Genomic DNA, 16,711 nt, shown 5'->3' with positions numbered 1-16,711 from the left:
TTTTCGGAATGAAGAGCTCCTACCGAAAATAGTACAGGAGGTGTACAGAGAGAAATAACCCCATTGGACAAGGGACTCCCATCTAAACCATGCATGGTGATACACCTACCCAAGGCTAACTGAGGAATACCTAAGGCCTTGGCCCACGTTAAGTCCATAAAGTTCCCTGCAGCTCCACTGTCAACAAAAGCCGACACCGAGGAACAGAGGCTGCCAAAGGAAACTTTAGCTGGGACTAACAGTGAATTATTTGAGGAGATAAGCTGCAGACCAAAGTGAACCCCCTCACAATTCACTTGGTCGAGGCGTTTCCCGACTTGTTCGGACAATTACGGGCAAAATGTCCCTTACTCCCACAGTACAAACAAAGACCAGAATTTTGCCTTCTGGTTCTTTCTTCAGGAGACAGCTTGGAGAGACCTATCTGCATGGGCTCCTCTATGTCCACAGGAATGGAAAAAACACCAGGAGTAGACCCGACAGATGCTCCTTTTTCAGCCCTCCGCTCTCTGAGACGACGATCAATCTTAATAGAAAGCTCCATGAGTTTATCAAGAGTCTCAGGAGCGGGATACTGAAGGAGACTGTCTTTTATAGACTCAGATAAGCCGAGGCGAAACTGACTGCGCAGGGCTGGGTCATTCCATCCACAGTCGTTCGACCAACGGCGAAACTCCGTACAATAAATCTCTGCGGGATTCTTACCCTGTCTGAGAGCACGCAAATGACTCTCGGCGGATGCCTCTCTATCAGGGTCATCATACAATAGCCCTAAAGACCCCAGAAAGGCGTCTACAGACAACAATGCCGGATCGTCTGTTCTTAAACCAAAAGCCCAGGTCTGGGGATCCCCCTGAAGTAAAGAAATAATAATTCCGACCCGCTGAGATTCCGTACCTGAGGAGACTGGTCTTAAACGAAAATAAAGTTTACAAGACTCTTTAAAATTAAAAAACTGCTTTCTATCCCCAGAAAAACGGTCAGGCAAATGCATTTTTGGTTCAGGAACGACCCTCGGGGAAGTCCGTAACAGATCTTCCTGTGACTTCACCCGAAGGGATAGATCCTGAACCATCTGAGTAAGTTCTTGAATCTGACTAACTAGAAACTGGCCAGGATTTGGCCCTACACCAGTGGGATTCATGAGGCCGACAAATCTTCCAAACTGAAATAAGGGAAAAAATCAAACCCTGTTTAATTTTAAATTTTAGTCTGTCCGGTAATAATGTTATGATACCAGTACGTCTGACCAGAGGTGATCTTATGACGGAGGTCAGAGTACTGGAATGGAATGCTGGTTACGGGAGCAGGATAGCCTAGTAACCCCTGGCGCCCTAACTCCGTTGTCTCGCCCGTGTTATCAGAAATCCCCTGCGAGACTATGGTTGCTTGAGCCCATGGCAGCCGCGTTTGAAGGGCGGATTATGTCTGCCCAACTCCGATGCCCCCTCAGGTCTTAATGGGAGACAAAGGGAAATCCGAGACAGGGTGATAACAAGGGGCCCTCTGACTAAGCAACCAGGCCAGGGGCTACAAGCTAACTAACTTAAACCAGAAGTATGTGCGGACAAACCGCCAGGGAAAAGGACAACCAAAAATCCACGAATCCGTTACTCCTATCCAGCACCGCTGGATACCAGAGTGGATTTGTGGGAGCGGAATCCTCCGCAAAAGCTCCGAAACACAATATAACCAAATAATAAATAGTAAGCGGTCAAGCCGCAACACACGGCTACGCCGCGACTCACGAACACCACAGGATGTTAAAGGTGCTCGGTCAGGACTCCAGGAAAAGATGACAACTTCCGAGTATTGGACCACTGAGGACAAGAACGACCGGATAGACAGGACTGGAAAACTCTCTGCAGCAGACACAGCAAACAGGAAGCTATTACCGGCGTCTGTGAGAAGTCCAGAGAGTGCTTTTAACTGGGAGCTCTCCAATCAGGAGCCAGACAGGGTAATTAACAATCATGCCGTGCAGCTGCATGCTGCACGGCCAGGATACCAATGAGGTGATTAATCTAGACCCAGCAACGGGGAACGCGGTCCGACAGTGGCGTCCCCGTTGCTAGGGTCTGAGCGGCTCCGTGCGCCCGGCGTCTAACGTTGCTAGGGAGCCGGCGGCTGTCCGCATGCGGCGTCCCTAGTTGCTAGGCGCCGGGCCGCACTGACGGGCGGACCCTCGGCGCCTAACACAGGGGTTGCCAAAAATAGGAATGAATCGAGATTGCCCAGGATGTCTACCCAAGGCAAAAGTTATGGTCCCCCAAGCTTGGTAAGTATCCCAAAATAGTATATTGTTCTTGACACTTAAGGGTAATAGATTTTTGGGGGTATGTATCAGTGTACGCAGATCGTATGGTGCCACAAGAGCTTGTTCAATATCATAATTAGCAAAGGTAGAAGACTCTGACAGCCAATCAGCAAGGTATCTAAAAGAAACTGCTCTGGAGAACGCTGCCAAATCCGGTACCACCAGTCCCCCATTGGGTTTCCTAAGTTTGAGTTTGGATAGGGCTATGCGGGAACGCTTGCTACTCCATAAACATTTCGTGAATAGTCTATCATAAGCTAGGAGGTCTGCCTTGTTAAGTTGAAGAGGTAACAATTGAAGAGCATAGGAAATCTTAGGGAATATGATGCTTTTTAGTACAGCTACTCTACCGAGTAAGGAGATAGGGAGCGTAGACCAAGAAAATAAAGATTGTGACACTTTAGTCAGGATATAAAAAAACTTGACCGAATAAAGATTGGAAAGCTCTGTAGGAATAAAGATGCCCAAGTATTTAAGTGTGGAAGTGTTAAATGTAAATTGTGACAGGACAGGAGAAGAGGCCATGTGTAATGCAGGAGGGTTAAGTGGGAAAAGTTCGGACTTAGACATGTTAATTCTATATCCAGCAAAGGAACCGAACATGAGTAGTAAGGACATTATGGCCGGTATCGAATTGTAGGGGTCCGAGACAAATAATAACATGTCATCAGCAAAAAGACTTAATTTCAATTCCTGGTGACCAATAGAGATTCCAGAAAACTGTCGGGTACCTCTATGTAATTGCATCGATTCAGAGAGCTATCCATTGCAGAGTATACGGGAGCTTGAGGAGGCATACAGGGTCTGCAGCACACTGGAGAGGCACAGCGGAAATCCAAAACGCGATAGTGTAGTAAACAGATGATCCCAACTGACTAAGTCAAAAGCTCTCTCAGCATCTATAGAAAGTATAAAGTGTGGGTCATGAACTCCGCCTAGCCCCACCCAGTGTGTTGCAGCCAGTGCTTTTCGAATATTGCTAGATGAGTGTTGCCCAGTGATAAATCCAGTCTGGTCTATGTGAATTAAGGAAAGTAGAAGGGGTTTTAGTCTGTGTGCTAAAATTTTCGTAAATAGTTTGTAATCTACATTAACTAGTGAGATGGGCCTAAAGCTGCCCGGGACATTAAGATCCTTCCCCGGTTTAGGGAGAAGACGAATCATGGCATCATTAAAATAACGTGGGATTTTATGGGAACACATAATAACGTTGAACATGTCCGTCAGGGTTGCCACTATACAAGATTGTAGGATTTTATAAAATTCCCCTGAAATTCCATCGGGACCTGGAGTCTTAACTGGCTTCAGAGATCTTATTGCCTTCTCAACCTCTTGAGGAGTAATTGGAGCACAGATGCAATCGGCCAGAGAAGAATCAAGAACTGGTACCTGTAGAGACTGCCAAAAAGAAGATTTAGAATCCAAATTAATCTGGGGGGATGCGTAAATATCTGAATAAAAACCAGAAAGTACAGCCGCTATATCTCTAGATTCTGTGGCGAGGGAGACATCAAGGCATCTAAGCGCCTGTATAAGCGAGTCTGGGGATGCTCCCTTTAATAAGTTTGATAGCAGTCATCCTGTTTCATTACCAAAACGGTGAAACCTATTATTTTTATGGAAATCATGTCTATCTCCTAAAGTCTTTAAAGTGGCCTCAAAGTGGGTTTCAGCTGCAAGGTAGAGGCGTCTGGAGGATAATGTGGGTTTCTTTTTGAAATTTGTATAAGTCTCAGTCAATGTTAGTTGGGCTAATTTAAAAGTAGCAGCAAACTGCTTTTTGCGGCGGGATACAAATTCTATTATACGGCCTCGTAGGACAGCTTTTGCGGCCTGCCAAAAAAGTTGAGGGTCTGTTTGTGCCATGTTAGCATTTTCTCTCTGGAAATCCTCCCAAAATACTATCAACTGTTCCCTAAAGGAAACAGAGGAGCCGAAGTCAGTAGGAAATCGCCACCTCCTAAAAGCGCCTACATCGAGAGAAGTAGAAAATTCCACCCAAACTAAAGAATGATCAGAGATGGCCATAGGTTCTATACTGGTCTGCACTGAACTGGGGATCAAAGAATCAGACAATAAAAGGAAGTTTATACGTGACAATGTATGATGAGCGGCAGAGAGACATGTATATTCTTTCTCCGTAGGATGAAAGAATCTCCACACATCAGTAGTCTTCAATTGTTGCATTATATGAGGCATACCAAGCTTGGGGGGGGGATCTCGATTGTGTACAAGAATTAGTATCCAGCATTTTTGAGGATATCATATTGAAATCCCTGCCTATAATTAATGGCATAGATGAATAGGGGAGAAGTTTTGAAATGAGTAGGCGGATAAATTGTTTAGAGAATTTATTGGGGGCATAAACGGCACATAAAACATATCTCATATTATAAACATCAATTTCTAATATTAGAAACCGGCCTTCTGTTTCTGGGATAGAAGTAATTATCTGGATCGGGAGCCTGGATCTAGTTAAAATCATAACACCTCTAGCTTTTGTGGAATAGGGGGCATCAGCAAGAACACGCCAGCCCAGAGTACCCAGTTTTTGGGCTTCGGGGGAGAGGAGATGTGTTCCCTGCAAAAGTACAAACTCTAGCTTTCATTTATTAAGGTACATAAGACATTTTTTTCTTTTAATCGGTGAGTGTATACCACCTACATTCCACGTCGCTACTTTAAGAGTAGCCATAAACCTGTCTCACACTGAAAAAGATAGACATATAATATACAAAATAGTGTGATAATGATAGCAATTTGTGAATAGAAAAGTAGGGAGATACTGGGGGAAACATGAGGGGGGGGGGGGAGGACAACCAGACATACCCAGCCATACCAGAACAACACGTAAACATACTAACAATAAAACAAAGAACAAAATATAGTCTCAGAGAATTCCCTGCCCGGAAAACTCTGAACTCTCTCTTTAAGAGACTTCACGGCAGGCAAGGAAGGCCTTGCTCTATGCAGCACGGAGTTACCCACTCCTAGCCATCACCACCTATCACGATCAAAAAAGGGAATACTGGATACCCAAAGAGAAACATGCGACCACAGGAAAGGAGGGAGCAGTACGGAGACTGCCCTTTGTCCGAAGATATGGTCAGAGTCAGACAAGATGTACATGACAGCAACACCATATCCAGAGTATTTGCACCGGGACAGTACAGTCAGTCAGCCTCAGCCTCGGAATGGTTTGCTTCGGAGAGATATGCCTCTGCATCCTCAGGAATAGTAAAGTCTTTAAACGAGGTACCCTCAAATACCCACAATCTCGCTGGGCAAAGCAATGCAAACTTACGCCCCGCCTGGGCTAATTTAGAACAGGTAGGGGAAAAAGCTTTACGCATCCTGGTGAGCTCAGGGGAATAATCCTGAAACACTGAGAGCCGAGATTCTTCCCAAATGAGATCCTTCTTCTTGCGTGATGCAGACTACAGGGCCTCTTTGTGTAAAAAGTTGAGACACCGAAACAGCACTGGTCTGGGTCTGGCAAAGGCAGCGGAAGACAGATGGGCAGGACCCGTTCTATGGGCCCTCTCCACAACCAAATCGTTACAAATGTCAGGGATCCCCAATAGATCAGGCAAGGTATTACGTAGAAAGTCATATAATGCGGGCCCTTGATGGCTTCCGGAAGGCCAATCAAACGGAGGTTGTTTCTACGCGATCTGTTCTCGAGATCGGCCAACTTCGCCCATACCAATGCATCAGATTTACGTAGCATCTCCATTCCCTCCTTCAGGTCAGCTATAGCTTGGAAATTTTCCCCAGCAGTGTGCTCAACATGAGAGATACGTTTAGCAAGTTGTTTACACTGGCTTTTTATGTCAGTGACTGCTTGTTGCAAAGCTGCAGCATGTGTCTGTGCTTGTTCCTGGAGCAGGGGCCCTCAAAGCCATTTGTTCTGGCCCACAAACTGCTGTGTATCAGCGAGACATGCCGCCCCTCAGTCCGACGACGGCGTGTCTCAGCTGTCAGGGCAGGGAGGAGAGCGCAGCTATGTCCGGCGGCAGCGGCGGGTAGGATCTCAAACCAGCTGCTGGATCGTGAGCCAATCAGAGCTCGCAGACCGGCAGCCAATCAGGAGCCGCTGCTGCTGGTCTATGAGCTCTGATTGGCTCACGAACCGGCAGCTGGTTTGAGGTCCTACACGCCGCCACCGCCGCCCGACATAGCTGCGCTCACCTCCCTGACTGGCCCCTGACAACTGAGACACGCCGTCGCCGGACAGAGCACTAAGGGGCAGGAGAGGTGCATGCAGCACTCTCCTCCCCTCCCCTGACACACTGGAGCAGCGTTGAGCAGCACAGTGGGGTGGGGGGGAATGTGTGGGGCAATGTCTATCTGGCACTGTGGGGGCATTTGTGTATCTGGCACTTTGGGGGCATTTGTGTATCTGGCACTGTGGGAGCATATGTGTATCTGGCACTGCACTATTGGGGTCATATGTGTATCACGTCCCATTTTAATTGGCCACACCCATTTTGTGGCACGCGCACTCAGTACCACTAAGGGGCATAACTGCTGGGGGGAAGGGTAATTTTTACGTTGATAATTTTTGTAGGGCCCACAAAGGATTTTATAAATATCCAAATGGCCCTCAGTAGAAAAAAGGTTCCCCACCCCTGCCCTACACATAGGGGGTCATTCCGAGTTGTTCGCTCGTTATTTTTCTGTCGCAACGGAGCGTTTAGTCGCTAATGCGCATGCGCAATGTCCGCAGTGCGACTGCGCCAAGTAAATTTGCTATGCAGTTAGGAATTTTACTCACGGCATTATGAGGTTTTTTCTTCGTTCTGGTGATCGTAATGTGATTGACAGGAAGTGGGTGTTTCTGGGCGGAAACTGGCCGTTTTATGGGTGTGTGTGAAAAAACGCTACCGTTTCCGGGAAAAACGCGGGAGTGGCTGGAGAAACGGAGGAGTGTCTGGGCGAACGCTGGGTGTGTTTGTGACGTCAAACCAGGAACGACAAGCACTGAACTGATCGCAGATGCCGAGTAAGTTTGGAGCTACTCAGAAACTGCTAAGAAGTGTCTATTCGCAATTTTGCTAATCTTTCGTTCACAATTTTGATAAGCTAAGATTCACTCCCAGTAGGCGGCGGCTTAGCTTGTGCAAAGCTGCTAAAAGCAGCTTGCGAGCGAACAACTCGGAATGACCACCATAGGCCACTGATGTGTGTGCTGTGTACAGAAGCCATGGTTTTCAGCTGTCCCCTCCCTCCCCCCTCTACCTTCTACTGTGGTGGAATGTGTGTAAGGGGCTCTAACATATATAAGGGGTACTACTGTGTGGTGTAATGTGACTGACGGACAGTACTGTAATGCACAAACCCTATTTTAAATTGGAGAGGGGCGCCAAAATCTATTGTCGTGTACCAAAAAATTTAGGCTTGGGCCGGCCCTGATTGCAAGTGAGATATCAGGTGGCACAGGCGCTGGCATTAATGATCTGCTGATTACATATAAAGTATATATAAGGTTAATAATAAGTGGGTGTGTCTAAAAAGAACACTTGTCTGGAATATCCTGGTAATATACATTATTTCAATAAAAGCCAATAAATAAAAACGTAATGGTAAACACCTGTAAATCCAAAAAGTTATCCATAAGAAAAAGAGCTTTTGGCTGGGGTGGTGCCCCTTGTAGGAATAGTTCCAAACCAGGAGGTATATTTACTGTGGCAAATAGGCAATATTAACAGTTCAAAACTACAGCAACAATCCATTAGAATCTGCACTTTAGAACATAGGGGGTTATTCAGGTTTGTTAGCAAACCAAAAATGCACACTAATGGTCAAAACTATATTGCACTGCAGGTGGGGTAGATGTAACATGTGCAGAGAGAGTTAGATTTGGGTGGGTTATATTGTTTCTGTGCAGGGTAAATACTAGAGATGAGCGGGTTCGGTTTCTCTGAAACCGAACCCGCACGAACTTCATGTTTTTTTCACGGGTCCGAGCAGACTCGGATCCTCCCGCCTTGCTCGGTTAACCCGAGCGCGCCCGAACGTCATCATGACGCTGTCGGATTCTCGCGAGACTCGGATTCTATATAAGGAGCCGCGCGTCGCCGCCATTTTCACACGTGCATTGAGATTGATAGGGAGAGGACGTGGCTGGCGTCCTCTCCATTAGAAATTAGATTAGAAGAGAGAGAGAGATTGTGCAGAGTCAGACAGAGTTTACCACAGTGACCAGTGCAGTTGTTGTTAGTTAACTTTTATTTATTTTAATATAATATATCCGTTCTCTGCTATATCCGTTCTCTGCCTGAAAAAAAACGATACACAGCAGCAGCCAGTCACACAGTGTGACTCAGTCTGTGTGCACTCAGCTCAGCCCAGTGTGCTGCACATCAATGTATAAAAGGCAAAGCTTATAATAATTGTGGGGGAGACTGGGGAGCACTGCAGGTTGTTATAGCAGGAGCCCCCAGGAGTACATAATATTATATTAATTTAAAATTAAACAGTGCACACTTTTGCTGCAGGAGTGCCACTGCCAGTGTGACTAGTGGTGACCAGTGCCTGACCACCAGTATAGTAGTATATTGTTGTATGTATTGTATACTATCTCTTTATCAACCAGTCTATATTAGCAGCAGACACAGTACAGTGCGGTAGTTCACGGCTGTGGCTACCTCTGTGTCGGCAGTCGGAACTCGGCAGGCAGTCCGTCCATCCATAATTGTATTACAATATATACCACCTAACCGTGGTATTTTTTTTTCTTTCTTTATACCGTCGTCATAGTGTCATACTTGTTACGAGTATACTACTATCTCTTTATCAACCAGTGTACAGTGCGGTAGTTCACGGCTGTGGCTACCTCTGTGTCGGCAGTCGGCAGGCAGTCCGTCCATCCATAATTGTATTATTATTATAATATATACCACCTAACCGTGGTTTTTTTTTCATTCTTTATACCGTCGTCATAGTGTCATACTAGTTGTTACGAGTATACTACTATCTCTTTATCAACCAGTGTACAGTGCGGTAGTTCACGGCTGTGGCTACCTCTGTGTCGGCAGTCGGCAGGCAGTCCGTCCATCCATAATTGTATTATTATTATAATATATACCACCTAACCGTGGTTTTTTTTTCTTTCTTTATACCGTCGTCATAGTGTCATACTAGTTGTTACGAGTATACTACTATCTCTTTATCAACCAGTGTACAGTGCGGTAGTTCACGGCTGTGGCTACCTCTGTGTCGGAACTCGGCAGGCAGTCCGTCCATCCATAATTGTATTATATACCACCTAACCGTGGTTTTTTTATACCACCTAACCGTGGCAGTCCGTCCATAATTGTATACTAGTATCCAATCCATCCATCTCCATTGTTTACCTGAGGTGCCTTTTAGTTCTGCCTATAAAATATGGAGAACAAAAAAGTTGAGGTTCCAAAATTAGGGAAAGATCAAGATCCACTTCCACCTCGTGCTGAAGCTGCTGCCACTAGTCATGGCCGAGACGATGAAATGCCAGCAACGTCGTCTGCCAAGGCCGATGCCCAATGTCATAGTACAGAGCATGTCAAATCCAAAACACCAAATATCAGAAAAAAAAGGACTCCAAAACCTAAAATAAAATTGTCGGAGGAGAAGCGTAAACTTGCCAATATGCCATTTACCACACGGAGTGGCAAGGAACGGCTGAGGCCCTGGCCTATGTTCATGGCTAGTGGTTCAGCTTCACATGAGGATGGAAGCACTCAGCCTCTCGCTAGAAAAATGAAAAGACTCAAGCTGGCAAAAGCAGCACAGCAAAGAACTGTGCATTCTTCGAAATCCCAAATCCGAATTCCGAGCCCACCCGCTGGCGGTGATGCAGGGCAGTCTGGAGCGACTGCTGATGCTGACATCTGGTCCGGACTGAAGGACCTGACAACCATTACGGACATGTCGTCTACTGTCACTGCATATGATTCTCTCACCATTGATAGAATGGTGGAGGATTATATGAGTGACCGCATCCAAGTAGGCACGTCACACAGTCCGTACTTATACTGGCAGGAAAAAGAGGCAATTTGGAGGCCCTTGCACAAACTGGCTTTATTCTACCTAAGTTGCCCTCCCACAAGTGTGTACTCCGAAAGAGTGTTTAGTGCCGCCGCTCACCTTGTCAGCAATCGGCGTACGAGGTTACATCCAGAAAATGTGGAGAAGATGATGTTCATTAAAATGAATTATAATCAATTCCTCCGCGGAGACATTGACCAGCAGCAATTGCCTCCACAAAGTACACAGGGAGCTGACATGGTGGATTCCAGTGGGGACGAATTGATAATCTGTGAGGAGGGGGATGTACACGGTGATATATCGGAGGATGATGATGAGGTGGACATCTTGCCTCTGTAGAGCCAGTTTGTGCAAGGAGAGATTAATTGCTTCTTTTTTGGTGGGGGTCCAAACCAACCCGTCATTTCAGTCACAGTCGTGTGGCAGACCCTGTCACTGAAATGATGGGTTGGTTAAAGTGTGCATGTCCTGTTTTGTTTATACAACATAAGGGTGGGTGGGAAGGGCCCAAGGACAATTCCATCTTGCACCTCTTTTTTCTTTTATTTTTCTTTGCGTCATGTGCTGTTTGGGGAGGGTTTTTTGGAAGGGACATCCTGCGTGACACTGCAGTGCCACTCCTAGATGGGCCCGGTGTTTGTGTCGGCCACTAGGGTCGCTTATCTTTCTCACACAGTCAGCTACCTCATTGCGCCTCTTTTTTTCTTTGCGTCATGTGCTGTTTGGGGAGGGTTTTTTGGAAGGGACATCCTGCGTGACACTGCAGTGCCACTCCTAGATGGGCCCGGTGTTTGTGTCGGCCACTAGGGTCGCTTATCTTTCTCACACAGTCAGCTACCTCATTGCGCCTCTTTTTTTCTTTGCGTCATGTGCTGTTTGGGGAGGGTTTTTTGGAAGGGACATCCTGCGTGACACTGCAGTGCCACTCCTAGATGGGCCAGGTGTTTGTGTCGGCCACTAGGGTCGCTAATCTTACTCACACAGCTACCTCATTGCGCCTCTTTTTTTCTTTGCGTCATGTGCTGTTTGGGGAGGGTTTTTTGGAAGGGACATCCTGCGTGACACTGCAGTGCCACTCCTAGATGGGCCCGGTGTTTGTGTCGGCCACTAGGATCGCTAATCTTACTCACACAGCTACCTCATTGCGCCTCTTTTTTTCTTTGCGTCATGTGCTGTTTGGGGAGGGTTTTTTGGAAGGGACATCCTGCGTGACACTGCAGTGCCACTCCTAGATGGGCCCGGTGTTTGTGTCGGCCACTAGGGTCGCTGAGCTTAGTCATCCAGCGACCTCGGTGCAAATTTTAGGACTAAAAATAATATTGTGAGGTGTAAGGTGTTCAGAATAGACTGAAAATGAGTGTTAATTATGGTTATTGAGGTTAATAATACTATGGGATCAAAATGACCCCCAAATTCAATGTTTTAAGATGTTTTTTAGGGTTTTTTGAAAAAACCACCCGAATCCAAAACACACCCGAATCCGACAAAAAAAATTCGGTGAGGTTTTGCCAAAACGCGGTCGAACCCAAAACACGGCCGCGGAACCGAACCCAAAACCAAAACACAAAACCCGAAAAATTTCAGGCGCTCATCTCTAGTAAATACAGGTTGCTTTATTTTAATAATAAAATGTAGATTTCAGTTAGAGCACATGCCACCCAAATCTAACTTTCTCTGCACATGTTACATCTGCCCCACCTGCAGTGCAACGTGGTTTTGCCCATTAGTCTGTTTTTTTGGTTTGCTAACAAAATAAGGCCCATGATTTGCTCTCTTGATTTTGCGTATAAAAAGTATAGAAATCCCAGTTCTGTTTAAACTCACTGCAAACTGCCAGCAAAGAAACCAAAAAATGAATTCCATCTAAAAGGCATTCTCTAGAATATGTTCAGCCTTGTCTTTTCTTATGTACAAATAGGTATGGACCTGGCCTGCAGCGCGCTTTCAACTCCTTGTCTCCAGGTGCCAGGAAGCTGAACAGAGCACTGGGAGGCAAAGCTGTTTGGCCAGTCCTCGTCTCCAGGTGCCAGGCAACCGAGCTGAGCGCCAGGAGGCCACACTGCTTAGCCAGCCCATCTCTCTTTGTGGCCGAATCGGCATATCAAGCCATCCGCCCTTATGGCATTTGTCAGAAGTGCCAGATGACCAGTCAAGCCCTGGTTGTAACTTGAAACACAAATGTGACAACTAGATAGCAAACCTGTTGGTTAATGCATAATAAAAACATTGTGGGTTGGAAGCAGATGAATAAGACTGGGCATGCCCTCACGCACTTCTGAAACTGTTTCTTGTGTACTTTCTCTGGGCAGATCCGGATTAAGGTGGGGACCAGGTGGGGGGTCAGTACTTCGGGCTCCCCGTCTTAAGGAGGCCCCTGGCTGAAGCTCCGCACCGACCTGTCGCCACTCTCCAGCCTCCGCTGCCAGCAGCAGCTCTCCCGGCAGCAGCAGAGGCTGGAGCTTGCATGACGGGGGAGGAAGCCACATGCACCGCTGCACTCCTCCCACGGCAGCGTCGATCCTTCCTTCCCTGGCAGCCTGGAGTCTTCTTTCCCTGCTGCAGCACGCGCCCATTGCCGGAGGCCGCCCTCGTTGGGAAGGGGGAGGAGAGCGGCGCGTGCAGCTGGGTGGGTGCTTGTGGTCAGCAGTCGAGGCCTGTCTTGGGTGCCCTGGGCCCCCGAAGGCTAAATCTGGCCCTGTCTCTGGGTGACTATAATGTTTCCCTTTATGTACCTTCCTTATAACCATGCAGCTCTGAAAGCTATATGTATATATTTCCCGTTGTAACAGAAAGCAATTATAACCAGAATGAGGAGTTACTGATCCAGGTAGTACACTGCCCACAGTAAAAGATCCAGACTGTTGCGAAGCAAGACTTGAGAGATACACATTTGAATAGCTTAACCTACATTCTGTATATGTAAAGATGGTTATTCCCTAGTTAAACCACAATATGGGCCTGATTAGAGGTCCTGCTACTCACCTGTTCTGAAAAAGGCTTCCCTGTGTCTCTGGTCCCGGAGCATCTTCCCATAACTAAGGAAGCTGCCAGAGGGGGTGTACCTCAGAGAAGGCGGTATCTCAGGAAGTGGGTCCCTAGTCCCCGGCAAGTGCCATCTTCCCAGTGATATTTGGTGCATGTGCACTAGAGCGCAAAGACTCTGGCACAGTGCCAGAGTCTTTGTATGCATCAATGTGTGGGTGCCATCTTCCTGAAGACACCACCAGGAAGATGGCACCAACCACAGGTATACTCCGGGGAGTTGGCAGCAGACCCTGTCCCCTCCAGAAGTCCGGGTTCAGGTAATTATGCCATCTTCCCAGTGATATTTGGTGCATGTGCACTAGAGCGCAAAGACTCTGGCACAGTGCCAGAGTCTTTGTATGCATCAATGTGTGGGTGCCATCTTCCAGGGCCGTAACTACGTGTGTGCCAAGTGGGCTTGGCACACAGCGCAGTTGCCCTGAGGGCGCACGGCCAGCGGCATGTAATGAGTCAAATTGACTCATTACATGCCGCCTCTGAAGTCTGCGCCGTCCGCCGCAGCCACGCTGTGAAGGAGAGAGCAGCGCCGGGCAGGTGAGAAGGAGGAGGAGGGAGGGGGACTGGAGCCGCAGCAGCGCTATTTCATTGGTAGTAAGCGACGCTGCAGCATCCCCCTCTCCTTCCGTATAGGCTGCCCGGCGCTGCTGTGGATGCTGGGATGCGGTTCCTCCATCCCAGCATCCACAGCAGCGCCGGGCAGCCTATACGGAAGGAGAGGGGGATGCTGCAGCGGCGCTTACTACCAATGACATAGCGCTGCTGCGGCTCCAGTCCCCCTCCCTCCTCCTCCTTGTCCGATGCCTGCACAGAGGGAGATGCCAGCACGAGGAGCCTGTCAGCGGGGAGAAGGTAAGTATATCCCTCTCTCTCTTTCTCTCTCTCTCTCTGGGGGACACCGTCTGCCATAATGTGTAAAAAGGGGTCCTGGCTGCTGCAATGTGTAAAAGGGGGCCTGGCTGCTGCAATGTGTAAAAAGGGGGCCTGGCTGCCGCAATGTGTAAAAAGGGGGACTGGCTGCCGCAATGTGTAAAAAGGGGGACTGGCTGCCGCAATGTGTAAAAAGGGGGACTGGCTGCCGCAATGTGTAAACAGGGGGACTCGCTGCCGCAATGTGTAAAAAGGGGTCCTGGCTGCCGCAATGTGTAATAAGGTGGACTGGCTGCCGCAATGTGTAATAAGGTGGACTGGCTGCCGCAATGTGTAATAAGGTGGACTGGCTGCCGCAATGTGTAATAAGGTGGACTGGCTGCCGCAATGTGTAAAAGGGGGACTGGCTGCCGCAATGTGTAAAAAGGGGTCCTGGCTGCTGCAATGTGTAAAAAGGTGGCCTGGCTGCCGCAATGTGTAAAAAGGGGGACTGGCTGCCGCAATGTGTAAAAAGGGGGCCTGGCTGCCGCAATGTGTAAAAAGGGGGCCTGGCTGCTGCAATGTGTAATAAGGGGGACTGGCTGCCGCATTGTGTAAAAAGGGGGACTGGCTGCCGCAATGTGTAAAAAGGGGGACTGGCTGCCGCAATGTGTAAAAAGGGGGCCTGACTGCCGCAATGTGTAAAAAGGGGTCCTGGCTGCTGCAATGTGTAAAAAGGGGGCCTGGCTGCTGCAATGTGTAAAAAAGGGGCCTGGCTGCCGCAATGTGTAAAACAGGTGGACTGGCTGCCGCAATGTGTAAAAAGGGGGACTGTCTGCTGTAATGTGTAAAAAGGGGGACGCTGTCTGCTGTAATGTATAAAAGGGGCTTTACCTGGTGTAGTGGCGCTACTGTGCAGCGTAATTTGAATAATGGAGACTACTGGGCACCGTAGTATGAATTGCTATTATTTTGTGGCCACGCCCCTTCCCATGAAGCCACGCCCCTATATATTTTTGCCCCTATCTTGCATGGGGGGGGGGCGCCAATGTCGTTTCTTGCACACAGCGCTAAAATGCCTAGTTACGGCACTGCCATCTTCTTTAAGACACCACCAGGAAGATGGCACCAACCACAGGACTACTCCGGGGAGTTGGCAGCAGACCCTGTCCCCTCCAGAAGTCCGGGCCCAGGTAATTAGGTAATTTTTTTGTTGTAGAGCTTTAGTAAATCTACCTCCAATTCTTAATACTAGTGGGAATTCTAGAGCAGTGTTTCTTAAGGTTCTCATGGAACCGTAACATTGCATGTGTTCCAGATCATCTTGCCGAAGCACAGATGTGTTAATTGACTTAGGGTCTGATTCGGAGAGATACATAAACCCGATGAGTTACGTACATCTCTGATGGTGGGGCGCCTGTGAATGCACAGGAACCGATTTGCATAGGTGCAGACTGGGTCCTACATGGTGGGCGGGCCTGGGCAGCGTTCCCAAAAATTGGGGCATGTCTCCCTTTTTTTCTGGGAGTGGAGAGAGCAGGTTTTGCATCTTTGGATGCAGATTTCCAGGCCCCTGTAGCATGAATCGATGTTCACGCAAGTGATCCGATGCTGCAGTTTCTGATGCAGCAGCCTATCACACAAGCATGGAGGAGACGTCTATTTACTCAGATACCTCCTGCTGTTTTTGCATATTTTCGTACAGCGGCTGTGTCCAAAATACGCAGCTGCTGTATGACTGTCACCGGCTCTGAATTAGGCCCTAACATAACAGATTTACAGGTGGTACTAATTATTCCTGAGGATAACTTGAAAACAGGGCCGTAGAGAGCTGGACGGAGACCATGTACTTTCAGGAACGTGACCTAATCGCAGGAGGCATGCCCGCGTCCTCTACAAAAAATGGGAAAACATGGTCGCGATCAATGTGAGTGTATAAGAAAAAACCCAGTAGAGGAGAGTGTTGCCTCCCAGGGGTAAATTTACTAAAGCTTCTAAAAGTGAAAAGAGGTGATGTTGTTCATAGCTACCAATCAGATTCTGTCTATCATTTCATAGGATGCCTTAAAGAAATTATAGAGATAATCTGATTGGTTGCTATGTGCAAAGTCGCTTATTTTCATTTTTAGAAGCTTTAGTAAATTTACTCCCCTGACCCCACTGCAGCAAAGCTGGACTGGGGAGAGAGGTTACTGCTGCTGCATACAGGTAAGGGGGGAGGGGGGAGCGGTGGCAGAACTGTGCCCCTCCAACAAGCCAGGCCCCCGCCCCCACCTACCTCTTAGCGACCCTGCTTGAAAACACAAACTGTTAGGGTTCCATGAAGATTGACTTTGAAAAACACTGTTCTAGCGGAAGGAATACTTACTATTTGACTCTCAATCGAGCACAACCCTAGTTACAATTTTTTTTTAAAACTTTTAAAAAAAACGTTAGAGACAATGATCTTAAAAACTATTTTCTACTAATGAC

Source organism: Pseudophryne corroboree, chromosome 1, assembly GCF_028390025.1.
Source record: "Pseudophryne corroboree isolate aPseCor3 chromosome 1, aPseCor3.hap2, whole genome shotgun sequence".
Classification (NCBI taxonomy): Eukaryota; Metazoa; Chordata; class Amphibia; order Anura; family Myobatrachidae; genus Pseudophryne; species Pseudophryne corroboree.
The sequence above is the reverse complement of the archived record's forward strand: the minus strand, read 5'-3'. Positions refer to the sequence as shown.